The following is a 20,582-nucleotide window of genomic DNA, read 5'->3' on the forward strand; positions in this document are numbered from 1 at the left end:
ATTACTCTTGATAATAATTTAAATGACACTGGGAAAGAGAGAATTCAACTTCTTTAGTTCTGCAATACCTAACTTTTGACTTTTTATTTTTCCTCAATTATGAGTATATTATAAATAACACCAGCTGGCCAGCAACATGCTCTCACGGGTTATGATGTCATTCAAATCCCTCAACTGTGCTAGTGGCTTGCAATGTGCTCCAAGCCAGCTGTTTTTCTATTTATAATGTATGCTTGCATTTCAATACTTAGCTATTGAGAATAAAGTTGTGATGCTGTTTTATAGATACAGTTTGTACTTGTTACCCTCTGGCTTTGGAAGATGGCATTTAAAAGTAGAGGATTAAACAAGACTGCAGCTCCAGAGGCCAAATACATGTCACAAACAATGCATGATTTCCATAAAAGCTGTTTCAGAACATTGCATTTTGTTCCTGTCCCCTTCCACTCAAGTGAGAGTTGCATGCTGAGGTGCTAGCTGTACTTTATTATTGAAAATAACAATTGAGATCATGTTGGCCCTGGTCCATTCTCAGTTTTCAGATCCACCTTGAACTATATGGTGTTTGCCAGGCAGAAAGGACACGTTTAGTTATTTGTATCCTCTATGAATGGCTAATACTCTGCTCCTTGCAATTTTAAACGGTGTATGGTTAGCTAAGCTGATTAATTTTTCGAAGGGATTTCTTCTAATGTAGCACAATGGCAGAATCACGGGGGGCTTTGAGGTAAGTTTGTTTAGTTGAGGTAATACCAACATTTCAAGTGTTCTAATACACATTTGTACTGCAGGTACTGTATATTAATAATCTGGTCTGTTTTATTCTTCCCTTTGCATTTCAGAGGTCACTGAACTGTGGCACCACTGTATACACAGCTTGACATAGCCTGCTGTAACTCGTAGCACACGTCACTTATTTCACCAGCCTAATAGAAGAATGTGGGAAGACAAATTATCAAAGCTCTGATATTCTTTATTTTTTGACTTTTACAGTACTACAGATGGGTGCACATACTTCTGCCTTTCTCTTCTTAAATAACAGAAGGAATCCACTCGTTCATCACTTCCCCACTGCCTGAGCTTCAAACCCTTGTTTCACTCCTCACTGCTTGCTTTCTCCTAGGTTCCACCAGACCTCTCTTGGTCATGAGAGCAGCATGCAGTAGAAGATGCAACTTGTGGCTTTCAGAGTAGACAGAAAATTGTGTGGTATCTCTACACAACTGCTAATCCTGTTTCTTTCACTTCACTTTTTTCTTTTAGTTCTTGTTTTAAAGTGGTGTTTCGAAAAGGCAGGAAAACAGGATAGATTCAAGAGAGGATTTTGGCAGTGATTTTTAGACTTACTGTTAGTGCAGTGCTTTTCCTCACTAATAAGTAATTCCTTTTTTTTTTCCTAGAAAATTAAACATTCCTCAGGCATATTGATCTGGGGATCACTACTTTCCTAAAATATAGCTTCTATTCTGGTGATAATATTCTAGTCAGTATAGCAGTCTGCTAACTAATGGAGATTAGTTCATTTCTCCTTTTTTCAACATAGTACCTTTATCTTTATAAACCATTTACGATAAAGTAGTGTATGATTACTAGTTTATGATTGAGTGTTTATGCAGTTACATACATTCCCTTAAATAAAATGTACCTGTAAACTACAGAGTGTATATTAGTCATCAAAATACAAAAGATGTCTAGGTCAAACAAAATTATTTAATTGGAATGTGCACAGCTATTCTACATTAAAATGTAATAGCATATATACCATTGTTTGGTTTCTTAAGTATAACCTGTAGCCACAAAGATATATGAAAAGCATGAGATAGATAATCAGATATTTAAGAATTCATGTGTTCTGATCTTTTGCACTTTAATACTCCTGTGATACCATTAACATGCTGTAGAGCTCATGTGTCAGTTTTTCAGCGAAGAACTCCATTTTAGAGAAAAAAGCAAACCTACAACTAATCAATTATCCTAACTAATGTATTACCCCTCCTTAAATCCTTCCTTAAAAGGTAGGAACATTGCCACAATGCCTGAAAAAATCTGAACTATAGTAAGGCAACTCGTATGCTACACTTTCTTCTATATTGGATCACTGTTACCTATATGCAGTTATTTGTTAACTGTAATTGTTGTTTATTTTCTTACATTGGGATTAAATTTTCTGGAAGCAAGATAGAACTGCTATAATAGATATCACCTGAGAGGGTGATAGGGCTGAGAGCATGGTGGAAGACAGGATTTAAGAAGACAATAGGCACAGAGGCTGTCGAACAGCTGTTCTTCATTATAGGAAAATAGCAGAGACCAGATTGCCTTTTATTGTGTTGTTTTAAGGGCATTCATCCTCCACAGAACCTACATGGATGCAGTAAGATTCATGCTGAGTGAACAGATGATATAGCTATACTGAATGCCTTGGGTAATGTGTCCCCTGTCTTCCCCACTCCCCACCAAAAAGCAGAAGAGCCTTTTGAAGGAAAGATGTCTTATCAGTCTTCCTTTAACTTACTGGCTGGTTACTGAATTTAGTTCACTGGGCCAATGGGAACTGTCTTCTTTGTGTCCTTTTTTTTTCTTTTTTCTTTTTTTTGAGGTCCGAATCATGATATTAGATGTTAAAAACTTTATTTTTTTTGCCTAAATCTAGGCATCTAGTGTCATTTTTAGTGCTGCAGGATATCCTGCATGCCCCCAGCTTCCACTGCAGAGTGATACTTATTTCCCATAAGTCTCTCTGTCCTATCTGCTGACCTCATGTAGATTTCTTGCATACTTTAGGGCATCTCAAATGGCCTTCAGCACCTGCAGGTAACTGAACCCCACCATAAGGCCTTCTTTTGGCACGCCGATCTAGGATTCTTGTAAGTGCAGCCTTTGGCCTGAGTATTACCTTTGGCTTCTTCAAAAATAGAGGTACTCTGTCTTCTGTCATTTACTATTTTTGTGATCCATTTGTGAAGAGATTTTAAAGTGGAGAACACAACAATTTTCATTTAATTTCAGCACGATATGAGTGTATATTTTCCTTATTCTCCTTTGCTTAGCCTCCAGTTTAAGCTGTTTTGGTTTGGAGCTGCCTCTTTTTATTTGCTTCATAAATCATCTTCCTTACTTTTGGACAAGATAAAATGTTATTTACAATGGTAGTATTATTTCCTGAAACATGCATATGATTGTTTAGGTCTTATAGTCTCTGGTGAATTATTTCTAAAATATTATGCGTTTACTATTGGAGAAGTTTGGCTTTCTTTTCTAGGAAACAACTTTGGAGAAAGGGGTGAAAGGGAATATTTTATTAATATGTTGTGTTGATGTTAGCGATAAGTCAAGTATATGGTGGAAAATTCCTTTCATCTTGTTAAGTTAGAAAATCAAGAAAGAAATCATTTCACTAATTCCTTTGAGTTAATGACTATTTAAAAAAAACTCGAAACAACTTTTCTCATAGTGGCCTAAGTAGCATCATCACTACGTGAAAAACAACTAGCAAATTTGATGGGGAGGATGAGGGCATGCAATTTGAGCTGTCATTACATTGGCAATGGTGAAGAGACACCAAGGAGAGAGCAGTGTCATGAAAAGCAGTTTCTCACTTGGGCAAAACAGAGAAAGTGCAAGTTTCATGATTAAATGAGGATTAAGTAAACTGAAACCTTTCATATGCACTGATCAAGAAAAACATGAGTGTTTCAAGAGCAGGATGAATGCATGAGAACCTCAGTCCAGAACTACTGCTTATAGGTAGTAGTGGTAGAAATGATCGGTGCTAATAACAGGTCAGAATTAATCCATGGACTTGTAAACTGAAAGAGCTGAGTACTTCACGTTGTGTGGAGTAAGAATAATAGCTTTGCTACAATCACAAGAAGGCAAGGACTTTATTGCTTGCAATTAGGGTGGAGAGAAAGTGTACGGTTACAATGCTGTGATGAATAAAATGAAGTGCTGTATAATTTTAATTTATGGTATAAGTTAAAGTAGCTACCATTTTGAATATCCTTGTATTAATATGTTTGTTTCCCTAGGTTTTAGAAACAATTTCTGGTGAAAGTAATACGAAGCCAAATATTGACCTTATTTTCCTACTCAAATGAAATATACATCAACTATTAGGTATATTGTTTTCACAATTTAAATACTTAATTAAAATATATTATGGAAATTACTTATTAGTTATTATTAAGTGGCATGAAACAACATGTAGTTATGACTGGTAAAAAAACCCAAAGTATGAAAAGTAATATTAAATAAACAAAACTAAAAAGCTCAAACAAAATGTGTTTCAACATTTTTGAAAGCATTTTTTAGCTTTTTTAATTTCTGTTTTGTGGGAAATTTTGAAATAGTTTGTTCTGATTTAGAATAATCAGAATACCAGAATTTTCCATTAAACTGGAAATTCCCAGTTTCAGCTGTCTGTAGTCTTGCTGTCCCTTTCCCAATGTTAAGCACTGAATAGATCATCTTTGCTCCAAAAAGTTGCTTTCTGTCTTATTCCTAAAAGAAGCAAAAAGTCAGAATTAACAAAGAAAGAAAACTGAGAAATATGACTGCTTAAGTTCTATGCTTGCATGCACAGAAAGAATGCAAAACAAGTGGGAATTGCGACAGGTGGGAGTTTACATATATGTGTGTATCTTCCTGGTAGATGAAGGATGATTTCCAGAAGTCACTTAAACGTCTGTATCACAGAAAGAAAAATGCATGGCCTTATATATTCCATTAATTTCCTGAACTTTTACCTCCATATTTAGATGAAATGTAGAGACATATTAATTTTTTCCAAAGTCATCTCAAGGGTTAATCTGTATTCATAGATTTTTATAGAATACAATTTAGCAAATATATTTAATGGTATTTTGTTTTTTCTGTAAGTCAGACACATGAATTCTAATGCCTATGTGTACCTTTTTTTTTTCGTTTGCTGTCTCAGAAAGGACTGTAAAAGACAACAAACTGAATACTATAAATTTTATTACAAGTAGATTGCATATTTCCATACAAAGGAGACGGTGTGAGGACACAGCAAAAATGCCTATTTATTTTATCTTAGCCTGAGGAGATTTTACATGAGTTACAATAAGGAATACTTTCTGAAGTCTACACAAACAAACACTATTTGGAGATTAAGTAAGATATCTCTAACCAAAAAGAACATCTGCCTAGTACATTTTTTTAATTTACAATTAATCTGGCTCCTGCTGCATTGCTCAGGACACTTTCTTCTAGGTTCATTTCTCTTCACTTCTGTGATTTACTATACAGAAGGGACTTATCTCATAAAATTTATACAGTGTATTGTGGACTGAAGCCAGTATATCTTGTACCTTCAAAGACTAAACCCTCTTATTGACAGTTTTCACATTTATTTTCTTCAAATAGAAGTTACAGACACCTTAGTCATCTCTAGTTTGACCTATTGTGATCCTACAGTGATGCTCTGGTTTGTTTTGATCAAAACATTTAGAGCTAATAAAAAAAACCCAACAACTAAACCCATAAACAACCTCACCTAATTGTAACTTTTATTTTTATTAAGAAAATACTGAATAATTCATTTAACTGTGGAACTACTAAAAGGAACCCACAGAATAACAGAATTTCTGCAAATAAAAGATATTTATTTTCATCCGTTTTTTCTTTGATAACGTTATTTTTTCATTGGTTGTGTTTTCAGGTTTTCTGAAAGGCGATGGTGGCTTAGGCCATTGAGACTGACTTTGCAAATTTCTGGTTTTGGATTTCAGGACATCCTGCATGTGAATGCATTAAAACAAAGAAAAATGCATCTTTGATCTCTAGCAGATCTTAGAATCATAGAATTGTATAGGTTGGAAGGGACCTTTAAGATCATCTAGTCCATCAACCTAACTGATAAAAAGCCATCGCTAAACCATGTCACTAAGAACTATGTCAGCCTGTCTTTTAGATACCTCCAGGGATAGTGCCTCAACCACTTCCCTGGGCAGCCCATTCCAATGCTTAATAACCCTTTCAGTGTAAAAATTTTTCCTAATATCCAATCTGAACCTCCCCTGGCGCAACTTGAAGCCAATTCCTCTTGTCCTATCATCTGTGACTTGGGAGAAGAGACTGATCCCCGCCTCTCTACAACCTCCTTTCAGGCAGTTGTAGAGAGTGACAAGGTCTCCCTTCAGCCTCCTTTCTCCAGGCTGAAGAACCCCACCTTCCTCCACCATTCCTCATAAGACTTACTCTCCAGACCCCTCACCAGCTTCGTTGTCCTTCTCTGGACCTGCTCCAGCACCTCAATGTCTTTTTTTGTGGTAAGGGGGCCAAAGCTGCACACAGTACTTGAGGTGGGGCCTCACCAGTGCCGAGTACAGGGGGAAAATATCTTAAATCTTAAATATGATTGCTTTGAACTTGTCTTTTATTATAATTTCTGCCTCTGAATTACTGTATTACCTTGAGCCACTTGAGTCATTTCTCCAATCAGTTCCATATTTTCCTGTCTGTGAAACAGGAATAACAGTTCTGAAATGTTTTTTAATGTGCTTTGAGACTCTTAGAGGGAAAGCAGAGCAAGCCACGTTATGTATTTTTCAGAAAACATAATGGTGGCCAAAAAACACCTCTGAATGTTTATAGGAAGTGACAAGTTACTGTGTTAGCCTTGCGCGTATTATGTCTCTGTCATCTTCCAGAAGTGTTAAGCACAGCTGGAAGAATTCCCAACAGATGCTTCCTTTTACTTATTTTCTTATTTTTTCTTTTACATCATTCACAAGTGTTCTTGTCAAAGACCTTTGCAAAACTGTTTCTGGAATTACTGTTCTTTATACAATACTAATATTAAAGTATGATAAAAGTTTATGTTTCACTATTCTGCTCTTCAAGAAAGCAACGGTGTTAAACTTATGTAGGTGAGGAGTAATATACCTGAAAACAGTGAAATATAACAGGAAAGGGAATGGCATCCCATGAGGTGGCAGTCACCAATGGCTACCTACGTATTTCTGGGGATATATAGGGAACAATTTAATAAATAGTCTTTGGTCTAAATATGTACACGTGGTTGATTTATAGAATAAAATCCTGATTTTACAAGGAGAGTCATTAGGATGAAACTTTTTTCCAGTCTCTGAACCTGTCTATGGGTTGAGCCATGGCCCTGTGCAGAAAAAAGACTTGCTACCAAAGAGGCTACTGTCTGGGTTGCTTTTCAGTATCTGCAGTGCTGACTTGACTTCTTTTGATGCTAATAGGTGGTTACCATTTAAGATTGGTAAGATCAATTTGAATCTTTCTTACCCTTTCCATAATAGTTTAACCTCTTTTCCTTCAGTGTTGCTTAGAATATTAGATAGTTTTAAAAAATAAAATAAAAAATCATGAATATGAAAGGTTTTATTACATGAAAAAACACAGAAAAAAGTAAGAAAACATGCTTTACCTTTGTTAGAGGAGCAAGTTCTGCGAGAAGTATCATGTGTTATAAGTTTAGATGATGAAGAGAACTAAGAGCCTTAAGCCAAATTATTTCATTGTTTAGAATTTAAGCTTTTCTCACAAAAGATTAAGAGAAGAAGAACACATCTACTTCGTATTCTATGTTATTTATTTAAACCAGACTTTTCTGTTTCTGTGTCTACTTTTACAGCTGTCACGTCTTTGGTTTGCTAAATCTTTCTTTTTCTTGCATGTTTTTTTGTTACATAGGATATTTTCTAGATCAAAGATTATGATTGTATCTTTAGAAAACTTACTGTTTAAAATCTTTCTTTTTATGGGCAACAGCATCATCATTATGGTCAAGAACTGAATATTGGTGCAGTTTTGAGATGCTTCAAAACATCATCAGTGTTTCAAAACACTCCTTTAAGATTTGAAAAGTGTAGCAAGCTGTGTAGCAGATTTTATCAGTGGAACAAAAATCTTTGCTTGTTGTTTGAATTAGAAGATTTCTCTTTCTTTATAAATTTCTATTTCCATTCTTTAGTCTTTTGACAGAAAAGAAAGCATACATGCAAGCATGATATTTACCTATACATCGTAATGTTTGTGGAGTTTTTTTTTTTATACTTATCTGTCTTTTGGTGAATGATTCAGATTTTAAAAGTTCTGTTTTTTTAATGTTTCTATAATCATTGATACTGGATCTATATGCTACTGGGTCATTGATAAACACAAGTCTGAGCCAGATCAGCTGTGAACACAAAATCAAATTTCAGCTGAACAAGGCAGTGTAGAATTCAGTATTGATGTGATTTTTATGCTGGTTGCAGAAGGAGACGTGGTATTTTATTCTTCATAACATTAGAGGGGTGCAGGCAATTGTTATGTGAGCTGGCATAAAGACTGCAGGTACAAAATTAATCTGTCAAAACTTGAGCAAATTTTAACAGGCACAGTGAATTTTGTTTGAAGCATTGTGTCATGTATGCCTGGAATATTTTTATATAGTATAAACCCTAAAGCTGAGTGTACTAATCATTGAGCCATGGACTCTAGCAAGATTGGAATATACTTTCTTAGAATCAGTTGTATAGTTCTAATTTTAAAAAAATTATCTTGGAGTCTTTTGGTAGATTACAGTGCTCTGATACCTGTGATAGGTTTCTGGGGTTTTTATTCTAATCTTACTATAGTTTTTATCATTTTCTTCTATTCTTATTCTAGAAACATGTATTGTTTATATGGCAACAAAAGTGTGCTGGTTACTTTTCTGTTTACTTATTGTTGTGATAGGTATATGTGACTCTAGTCATATTGAAATACATTTAAGCTTACTGTGCAATTCTTTACTGGAACAACATTTATCTGTTTTGCCAGTATTTCTTCCATTGGAAGAATCTGTAACATTGCTATTGTATAAAAATAGCATCCCTTCCCCTCTAAGTTAAAAAAGAGGATTTTATGTTTGAAAAATCAAGCACGTGATAGGAAAAATCCAAGATTTACAGTTACACCTGAGCCCTTCCATCAGCGCTCACAGTACATTCAGTTTCTTCGCTGAATGAAGAAGGATTTCTTTGGGGGAAATACTGTGTGGTCATGTAATTACAGGTTAGTAAAAGGATGGACTCAAGGCTACGAGTGGCCACATTTGGCATTTCCAAGAGCACTTTCCAGTCTTGCAAAACATCCATCTGAATCACAAGCATGTTATTTCTTGGGCTTTGAGCACGAGACTTACTCCTTTTGCTCCTACTTTACTCCTCCTGCCATAAAAGTGGTCTCTCATCACCATTTAGTAAAATTATTATTCCTTCTCCATGGATGCACATGGCATGGAGTGCCATGATAGGAAAGACAGGAAAAAACAGCCTATGTTGTTGTGTTCCATGCCATACTTAACAGTGATGTTGTTTTTGAAGGCTGTGTCTACGCTTCACAAAGCGGGCACCAGCTTTCTTGGGAAACCACAGCAAAGAAGGATACGTGCTCAGGTCTTGACCCAAGGCTCAGGATGTGCACCTTGACTGGAGAACTTAGAAGTGCTTCTCAGTTTCAGTGTCCATATGTAGTCACAGGAACCTCATTGACTACATATTGCCTGGGAAACAGCTTCCTTTAATTTTAATGTGGTTCAGTCTTCCTGGAGACAACCGTTGCATGACCTTGTATGTAAAAAGAATGGACACGATCCAGATGCATTTTGTACTAATTACTTGTACTTGCTAACCGCTACAGTGTTTTCATGGCTGTCAGATGAGTTGAGAAGCCTAGAGCAATCTTCATTCCAAACACATTAAATCCTTTTGTAGCTCAGCAGGCACCATTGCCTTTGGCTACCACACTACTATATATGACTAACTAACCAAGGTGTTTTCATGATTTAGTTGGGAAGCTCTGTCAAGATCTGCCTGCTAAAAGAAATGGCTTAGCTGAAGCTGTTATTCCCCATAAAGGTGTGAAGGCATATTTTAATGCCAAAATAAAAGGTTTTAGCAGATGTTAATGATGGGTCCTAGGTCCCTGATTTTATCCTTGCGGTTACAGACTGTTATGTTTTTCTTTCCTTCCTGTCTTGCACTGATACACCATGCTGTGCATAGAGAAGAAAAACCCACAACTGTCATGTTCCCCTGGGACTCTATACAGGGAGACATTTTTAACATTTATAGGCACTCTGAGACACATATTGATTATGAGTATTTATTAATTTATTTCAATACTAATTAAGTCCGTATTTGATTTTGATCATGTGTGATCCATTTTTAAAGGCAGTTTGAACAACAGGTGAGACAGAATGGTTTTATAAAAAGGAAAAAAAAAATTATGCTTTTGGGTCTTCCATCCAAACTGACTGGTGGCTGGCTTACTACCTACAGAACTGTAAATATATTTATTTTTATACTTAAATACTGTTCAGTGTGGCATGGGTAGTGAAATCTATCCTCAAAATAACTGCTGGGACTGGTTAAGTAATCCTAATATTAAGGAAAATGTTCTCAAAATCATGTTTTACAATACAGTATTTTAAAGATGCATTATGTGAACACTTCTGGTTTGAGTTGATTCATGTGTTATAAGAACCAGCTGAAGTTCATGATGTAACCATGTTAACACTTTTTAATAGCTTTTTGAGAACACAACACAATTGTGTTAATGATAATCAGTTAAAGACTCTATTTGTTCCAGATGTTACTTTCCTAGGCAAAAAAAAAAAGATTAAACCCCCCCAATTTCTTCTGTGTCCCTGTTTAATGTCAATTACTCACAAAAGTCCTAATGTAAACCTAATCTCTTTCTTTAGATAACATACTAGCAAGCCATAGCTTGAGTTGGATATGTGAATACAATTGTGAAAGAAACGGAGATGCCTAGAAAAGTATTTTCTTTTTCTGGCATGGGTCTTTAGTTCCCAGTGGCCTAAAGTCCCACACCACAAAATCACTATAATTGGCATGGCTGGCAACAACTTCTCTCATTGTCAAACAGATCCTTTACAGTAAATTTGTAGAAACTCTGAAATTGAGCTAATACCAAAAGTATCAAAAGGAAAAAAGAAAGCAAACCACACACAGATTCAAACATACCATTAAATGACTGACTTCTGATAAACCATAACATTGAGTGACCTATATTAATAAAAAATCATTTATTTATTAGTTGCTTATATTTCAAAGGTTCCTCCAAGAGAAACTTGACATTCAATGTCTCATTGGCAACATGGATACATTTTACTAGACTTATGTTAGATAGACATGTCCAGGCTTGTTCCTAATGTTAAATAAAAATTGATCTTAAGGGTTATAGCTTCAGGAAAGAAAGGAATTGGGATCTTGGGAGGCAGTGAAACATTATGCATATATCTATGTTGCAGTAGTAGCTGGAAAATATCTTTAGTCATTACAATAGGCTGTAAGAAATACCTTTTTTTTTCTGAGACTTTTCTTCCCTTCATAAATTAGGAAAAGGTATGATGACTCAGAAACTTTCCTGCACTAGGACAAGCTCAAGAAAGGAAGGAAATATTTGTGGGTCCTAGATTCCTGTATTTATGTAGCACTTCTACATTGCTCCAGAGGATCTCCACTATAAGGATATCTCAGGAAGAGGACATGTACAAGACACCATGATGATTTTCGACCACATCATTCGTGTTCACGGATTATCCTTGGGATACAGTCTCTTGTAGCAGCTCTTGTAAGGATATTTGCTCACTTCTTTGCCCTATACCACAAACACTCTGTAGCCCATCATGCTACTTTTCATAAAGGAGCTTTCTCACTGTTTCCCTTCAACATTGCCATTGATCTTTCTTTGCACGTTCTGATTAGCAAGGTTGGAGAGGAGTGAGTAAGGAAGCAGGAGGCTCCAAGGAAGGAGGTGAACCTACTGCCCAGAAGTAAAGAAACATTCTTCTGCCCTTTGCAAGTATGGTCATCATATCTCAAGGACTGTGTCCTTATGGACAGTGCTTGTTCTAGGCAAGTCCCAGTTTCTCTTTGCGGCATGAAGAATGTAAGACCAACTGTCTCTCAGTCATTCTGGGGCATGCGTTGTGAGCATCCTTGGTACCATCATACAATGAGACTACAAGGAATTTAGCTACGTGGAACAGCTGCCACATATCTTCTGCATTTTCCTCTGGTCCACTCAAAGCACAAAGGCACTGCCTGTGAAGCAGGTGGACTGGCAGTGTGAAGAGTGCTATAGGGATCACTCAGGACTACAGAGTTCTTCAAAATGCTGGTAGGGAGAGCAGGGACTGTTGTTCTTTATTCCAACACAGTGAAGACCTTGACCTTGGTAGATACTGCTCTTGCAAGGTAAGGGAAATACACCATCTCTATCAACATAATTGGGCATCAGGCCAAAATAATAGAGTCTTTTTGTAAACAGCAAAGCCAGGGTTTTCTTGTTAAGTGTAATATTCACTTCTGTTTTCCAATTTAAGCAGATTTTATTAGCCTTACATGGAGAAAGAGAGTGTTGAAAAGCAGTGAAACCTGAAAGACAGACCTTTTTTCCTCTCTTATTAAATACAAACACTACCCTCACAACAGAGAGAAAATGTGGGTTTTGCCAGCAGTCAGAATCTACATAAAAAAGCTACTTATATTAATCACAGTCAGATTAAGCATTGACTTTTTACAGAAACACTGTGACATGTTCATACCTCTGATGGGTTACCTTATTTGGATGTTTTCATTCACGTTAATGATTTTTTGCAGTTTGATCAGGGAAAACCAGAAAATTTAAATATGAGTCATGTAGTGACAAGTTTTTTTGAAGTATTTAAGGAAAAAAGCATCCCCTAACAGCAACATGTTTTTGTGAAGAACAATGGGCAAAGAATGAGTGCCACTAGCCTTCTCTGTCATACAGACTGTTAAATTCTCCACTGAGTATTCATTAAAAAACGTCTATTATCACAGTTTCTGTATATGACTGCAAACAGGGCATCCCACCTTACAAAAAACAAAATCAAGAGTCAAGAATAGCCCTCTCTCCATGTTTGTCAACAATCCTTTGGGAAACCTGTACCTACCAGCCACTTTACTGCCCAGTGTTGAGGATATTCTGGATGCCCCCTCTGTACGCTTCTTGGTAATGTGGGTAAAATCACTTGCCTGGACTCCCTGGTGCTGTATACGTGTAGAACTGCGGTAAACAGACAGGTGAGCTGAGCTGGAGTAGTGCTGCGCTGTGTTTAATCCTATTAACAGAGGCCAATTTAGTCTGTGCTGACTGTTTACTTTTGCTGAATGGTGATCCTGCCTAACAAGGCTGCCCTTCTGCCTTAGCAGAAAGGGGACTGTGTCCATATAGATAGGACAATTGTTCCATTGCCTTTATCTGCATCCTCATGACTGTAGACCTGGATATCTGCCTCTTTACGTTTCCCCTCCCAGGCAATGATGTAGTCCACTTCCTCTTGCTTGTCCCTGAGGTCATCATCACACCCTTCTCCCAGTTGTGAACATCTTGCCTCCAAAGGAAAAAATGCCTGTCTTATGAGTTTAGTCTGTTCAGCAGGGTTTTGAAGGGATATATCTATATATAGAGGTATGGGGGTTAAGCAGTCTGATATGAGATTGGGGCAGGATGGTCTATGCTGTGTTAGGTGTGATATTTTGGAATACTGGGGTGTGCTGGCAGGAGTGCAGATCGTCTAAGCTGTGTAAAGAATTCAGAGCATGCTGGAGAGGAGCTCTCTTAAGGTTTATTTCTTGCCATTAAAAATGCAATGCTCTCAGTTCGACATAAAGGAGATTTGAAGTGCTAGACAATGTGGGCAATCAGAGAATCTGGTCTTGAGTGTGCTGCTGAAAGTGTAACAAGACAAACTGTAACTGCAATACAGCAGTTGACTCGACTCGTTCTGGCCATAGCCCTGGCATGGCTGTTTTAACATGTGCCAAGCTGATTATAGTCTGCAGGAAACTATGTGCCAACTGAGAATTGCTGGAAGGCAGGCCAACATCAAAACAGTTAGAGGGTAAACTGCTTGTTGACTTTGTGACTGACTTCTGGGAAGAGGGGCAGCCTCTGGCAGCCTCTGAAATTGCTGAGAATGGAAGGAAGTAGTGTCCTCTCAGAAATGCAGTTTAGGCTGGTTATGAGAAAAAATAACCCTTGTGCCTCTTTGAGACAAGAGTTGTGGGAAAGATAGAGTGAGTTCATGGGCTTACTGTGGGGGAAGGGAATGAAGAAACTTGCTGGTTTTGTTGGGAAATGGGTTAGTTTTTCCTTGCTTGCTCCAGTTCGATCCAGAGGATTGGGGCCCTATATGAGCCAATGAAGTCAGGATGGTTTGGAATACATTGTCCCTATTGGCCACAAAAGCCAGAAAGGAAAGGTTTTTAAGTCCACCCTTTTAGTAAAAATGGGCACATATCATGCAGATACCCCTGAACTTTATTCTTTCTGCTGGTACTAGGTTGACCAACACCCCTCACTTGACCATTGCCAGCCTTCTTAATAGGGGCTGAAATTCATAAGCCATAGCTTTATTTCTTGCTTTCGTCTGTACTTTAAAGTATTACAGATGGAGCAGGAGCTGATAGGTAAACTTGTGGCACTCAAATCCAGGCACTTATTCATGATAAAATGCATTTAGTTCATTAAATCAACCTCTTCCTGAGCATTTTTTTTTCTGCCCTCAATTCCCTGTATCACTACAACCAAAAGGAGTTGTAGTGTCTGCATGTTTTTAAAATAAACAGAAGAATCCTTGATGGTGCTGGACTAGATGTTCCTGATAACATGTTGCCAACAGAAAAGTTCTCATCCTTGAAGAAAGTTTTTCAAGTGGTCATGACACTCTCAATCACGTAAGCCTCTCTTCAGAACAGACATTCGGTGCCCTCAAATGACTCTTCAGACTTGGCTCAGAAACAGGCTGACACAAAAGGGGCTAATTAACACACACATTTTCATGTGGAGGAATCTGGTTTCCAAACAGATTTTTACCAGCAATATAGCTGACGAGCTGAATCTGCTAGGGCTGTTTCTTCCGTCCAATTTGAATGAAAATAGGAACAGGGGATAGGAGAAAGAGACATTTCATTCCAGTGATGGTACAGACATGATGAATTCCTTTGAGCCCAACTTCTGTCATGCTATATTTCTTCTTAAATGAAGCAAGGCACAAAATATCAGAGAAAAAAAAATAAAATCTAGATAAATGTTACATGTGCCATGTATGCATCCACAGCATATGTAGGTATGATATGTATGTATTTATGGAGAAGAATGTAGAAATGTGGTCCTACATTATAGCACTGGCCTAGGATCATAAAGGCAACACTCAATTTTTCACTTCTGCTATAAATTTCGTATCTTGTATTTCCCTTATAATGATTGCATTCGTGTAGCCCTACTCTGCATAAATGTTTTAAGGCTGCACGTGCATCTGTCTGGACAATTGTGAAAGAACAGCGAGGAAAAAGCAGTGAATTTAGTAGAACCTAGGAATCAAACACCACTACCTCTATCCCCTTGCTTGTTAGGAGAAGATATCGTTAATGTGCAGGGCCTCAGGTTCTCATACTTACTTTCAAACGTGCCCTGTTCTACCCAGATTGATTCTGAACCAATTATTATTTTACTGCCATCATTATGGGAAATTATATATGCTTCTTTCCTTACCATAGCAACAACTACCAAGTGTTGATAGTTAATTGCTCCAGACTAATCCACTGCATGTACCCTTGTATCTGGCAGGGTATTGTAGTGGCTGCTAGTAAAGGGCTCTGAAGATAAGAACAGATTTTCACATGTTTTAGTGCATCACAAGGAGTCCATTGTAACATTGTGCCCTTTGGATTAACATTAAAGAAATGATTTTTTTGTCAGTTTATCAAAGGAAAATTAAAGTTCCTTAGACATCAGTTACATTGAATCTGAGCCTTTAATCATACTGACAAGAAAAGATAGAGAATTTGAGCTAAAGAATGTGTTCATAGCCTTAATGTTGGATGGCTGGTATTTAACTCTGTGTAAGCTACTGATTTTTTACAGGAAAGAGTTTTATCTCCCTAAGGATATACCTTCTGTATCATTTCAGTTTGAAATATTCTACCTCGATACATTTACTCCATATGGTAGACTGGATATTTTTTCATTTCAAAGACTATTAGATACATTTCTAGAAACGGTTCATTCAGAAATCAGTTTGTTTTGCATCCAGCAACACAAGGATCTCAAACAGAAGTTTAGGGAAAGAAAAGTCCTGATTCTCAGTGACACTGCCTGGGCACTCCTTATTCCTCGTGAAACTATTTGCAGTATTACCAAATATTAATGTACCGCAAACTGTTATAAATGGGTACTAGACCAACTCCTAGAAAAAACATTAGGAAATGCTTAATGAAATAAAATGCTGAACTTGAAGCTTGTTTTTAAGAAAGTAGGAGAATGCTAAGTGAAAATCATATGCAAACAAAAGGTGATCTGTTTAGTAAATGAATTACTGCACAGTTATTTGGGATTACAGGGTTTTCCACATCTGATCAATACAAAAATGAACAAACAAACTAAAGTTCTAGAAAGAAAGCCTCCTGGACAAACAGCTGGGGGTAATTATAAGACGATGACAAAGCCATCAACAGTGTAGGTGTTACTTTCAGTTTGGAGCCAAAGGGAAAAGGAGGCAGTTAAAAACATGCTCTGGGGAGAAGGAGTAGGAAAGAGCTGGAAATATAATAACATAAAGGGCCACCTTAAAAAAAGTAGTAGGAGGAAGTAGAGAGCATACAAGGAATAGAAAATATACGCGTTCAAAAGAAAAGCACATTTTTAGGAGCAGAAAAGTGTAGAAATAGTTTGAGATTTGTTCAAAGTCAAGCTGAATCAGATGTTACCAAAAAAATTAACCCAAACTCCAAACCTAAATAAAAGGCTTATCTAATTTTCTCTTCTACTCTTCCTATAGTAGGCTTATGGGACCTTTTTTCTCTCTTGTTATATAATTTTCTGTTTTCTCCTTCTGTATATCTAGCAGTGCAGCAAGTATTTCTTAGTTCTCCTGTGTTATGTGCTCTTCTTCCCTTTTGTTAGTGTGTACTTCCATGGGTTGTCTGCCTTCTTAAGCATAAATTCTCCTTTTCACTGCTATTCACTACCTGCAACCATGTTGACCATTTGGAATAGTGAACTTCAGGTAGAAGATGGTATACAAGAGATTTTTCTTGGAAAACCTTTGTTTCTAATTAAACAATATTTTTTGATATGGGGGATGTCCAGTCATTGAATGCCATGGGTGGTAACTTGTGCCAGCAAAAATATTCAGTTAATATTGAGACTCTGAAGCCTAAAGCCCAATGGGAGACAGATTTGCGTAGTATGACCACAGAAGAAGTGAGAACTGAAATTTTGTGAGATAGAGGGATGTAATTAGCCTAGGAGGAATGACAGCAAGGACCATAGTTCTGTGTTGCTTTAAAATAGTATAGCGTGTCTTCAATGTCTTGCTTAAGTATTAATGAAAACTAACATGAAAGAAAAATGCCCAGCAAACAAATTAACAACAGTACTTCATGTAACAGCATAGGTATTCACTGGAAGTCTAACATCTACATTTTGGACAGGTACAGTCATCCATTTTAAATTTCTTCTGGTCTTTACTCAACAGAATAGTGTTATAGTCAGTACACAGATATCATTCAATAGCTGAGAGGACTGGAATTGATCCTCTTTGAGTTTCCATTCATATGTTACTCTTCAGTTCTGAAGTGAAGTAGGATGCAGAAAGAGATTTATGAGTTTTACTGCTTCAGAAAGAGTAATTTTTCTGTATTAACGCTTAAAAATGTAAGCAAGACTTGCCCTGGAGAAGCTATGAGGTGAAACTCATTCTCTCATGCAGATCCAAAGAAAATAATTATGAGAGAAGGTCAATATGGATCCGTACAAGTAAATGGGTAATGAGAATGATAGAGGCTGAGACCTGTCACTAAGAAGTCTCATCTGAAACACCTGGTGCGAGCAGACCAGTAGATCCCTAGTTTTGTTACAACTTGACTTAAGCACAGTTGAGCTTTAGTTGATTTTTGAATTTACAAACTTTCTGATATGTTCTCCATTGTGAAACTAGTTATTTTTTTTCCTTTCATAAACTGATTGCCTGTTCAGATTGTGCAACACAGTTTTTACCTTTAGAACTACTGGTTAATGCTCTAGAATTTTGATTTAGGATTTGAACAATACTAGGAGGCCTCAGGTATAGGTTAGAGCATTTTTTAGTGCATGTTCTTGAGGAAAGCACCATGCAAACTCTACAAAAGCTTTTGACAATAAATCTTCAAGGCTGTTGAAAGAAAATGTTGAGCCACAGGGAATAAAAAATAAAAAGAATATGTAACTTTAACTTGTTGTGTTGGTGTGGACTGAGCATGTATTCCTCTGTTTGGGAGGCATCAAGTGGAGCACACTATCTAGCCACAGACCTTTATAGTAGCTGAGGTCTAAACTTGACCCAAGTGCATGTTTAGCCAGATGTCATTTGCAATTACAGGAATTTGGACTGACTTTCAGCTAAACCACAAACCTGGATGAATGAATGTTGTTCCAGATGCATTATCTCATAATCCTAAAGAAAATAACATCTCAGATGAAAGGACTATAGAACTTTCCTTTGTATGAGCTCTGAAAGCTAAGGCTAATCCTGAGATCATTGAAAAGGTTTAACCTACCACTCTGTGAAATTTTAGCCAAACAGAACTTAAGAGCTTTAATACTTTTAGAATCCCCCCAAATTAGTAAAGGAATATTCAAAATTAATTGAACTGCTTCAATGATCTTGAAACGTATAACGATTTCTTACTTTAAAACACTTTAATATATTATTACGTGTATGTTAGTTTACATTGTGCTGGTAACACCTTGGTCAAGTAGGGAATATTCTTCATTGTGGGGAACTCCTTACACATAGTGTTATCCAGAAAAATCATGGAGATTCTATGGTTTGATAATATCTTGACATAAAGACTTGGATTGAATATCTGGAGAAAAAGGAACTGGGAGAAAGGGACTAAATGTTTTTAGGACCTGTATTTTTATCTCCAATCAATAAATAGCCCCTGTTTCTAAGATGAGTATATATATATATATATATATATACACACACACACACATACTTATATTGCATGAGTATTCGCACTCTCAGTCTTACTCTTCTGTACTACAGAAGGCAATCCAGGCTACTAGTTTAGTCTCTAAATTTTAGCTAACTAAAGATCTTGGGTCACACCTACTCCCCCACAAAATATTCCAGAAGGCACAAAGAATAAGCAGGTCTTTCAAACAGCAGCGAAAGCCCTGTATCTTCTGCACAGCTGAAGGTCCAATATTGTTAGTCCTATTCCATCACCCTCAATTTCAGATCAGGTTATGGTGTGTTAACATGTTATTGTCTGTCAGTTGAACTGTGGCAAATGTAAGTGGTTCTTCTTAGCCTGTAGCATGAGCAAAAATGCGTCACAGCTTAAGATGTTTTCTTTGCGGACTAAGCTAAGTCCCAGTACTTTCCCTTTATTTCTGGCTAAGAGTGACCTGGCAAACAAAGATCCTGTGTTGTATGATAATGTCAAGAAACTTGATGGTGTGTCTGAGTCCTTATTGTAAGATATTCTAAATATTCTAAAAAACTTTTTGCCTAGTAGAACTTACAAAGAAAGCTGATTTATATGCAGATATAATAATTTGCAAAACCAGGCCCATGTTCTTAATGGTAGGACATTTTATTGGATTACTGGAATCGCAGAGTTTAAACATGAAAAATAATATATATGTCCCTAACAGACTATGAGTATCATTGTTGGTTTCCTTGGTGTCATCAGAGTGACTAATGGATTTTGAACTCCAATTGTGGAAGCAGCCAGAAAATGAACAGATATAGAGGGATGGGAAACAGTGACATGGGATAAATATGCAGGAACTCGAAATCAGTTATGCCGAAGATATTAGTGTTAATACCTTAGGAAAATATTTGGCTCTGCTCACAGTACATGTATCTTTGAGATGTCTGAATTAGCCTAATGATGAGGGACTAGCGAGCCTCTTCTAGGTAGCTAATTCATACAGGTTTGTGTCAAAAAAGAATTATATTCTTTTGGTTTGGAAACTTGATGCCTTGTTATAGATAATTCAGAGTGTATGAAGTTTTGATGCCAAATGGCAATCTCCAATAATGGCCAGCATTGTCATAATGAGGACCACAGATCTGAGTAGTTACTCCTTCCACCTATACTCTTTCTGGATGAAAAGTTAAAGTCGGTTAACATGATATTAAACTATTTGCTTACCTTCTTAACATTTAACCTACAGCAGTCAAGTTGACCTTATATCTTGTTGACCATTTACATAGCTAATCCTTTCCTACGATGAACACTTTAAAAAAAAAAAACAAAAAGAGACACCAATTTAGTGACATGAACTTTCTTCTGCTTTTGTTTCTTGATTTACTTGAATTCGGGTGATACTCTCATCATCTTGGGAAGAATAGGATGAATAAGTAATTAATGGCTTTGCCGAGAATGGCCTGGAACAGATTCAAATTCTTTACCTGTGCAACATAAATCAGAAAACACATCTGTCACACAATTCAAGATTTGTTTTCCAAATTTTGGGTTTTTTGTATATATATCAATTGGCTACAG

Source organism: Numenius arquata, chromosome 2, assembly GCF_964106895.1.
Source record: "Numenius arquata chromosome 2, bNumArq3.hap1.1, whole genome shotgun sequence".
NCBI lineage: Eukaryota > Metazoa > Chordata > Aves > Charadriiformes > Scolopacidae > Numenius > Numenius arquata.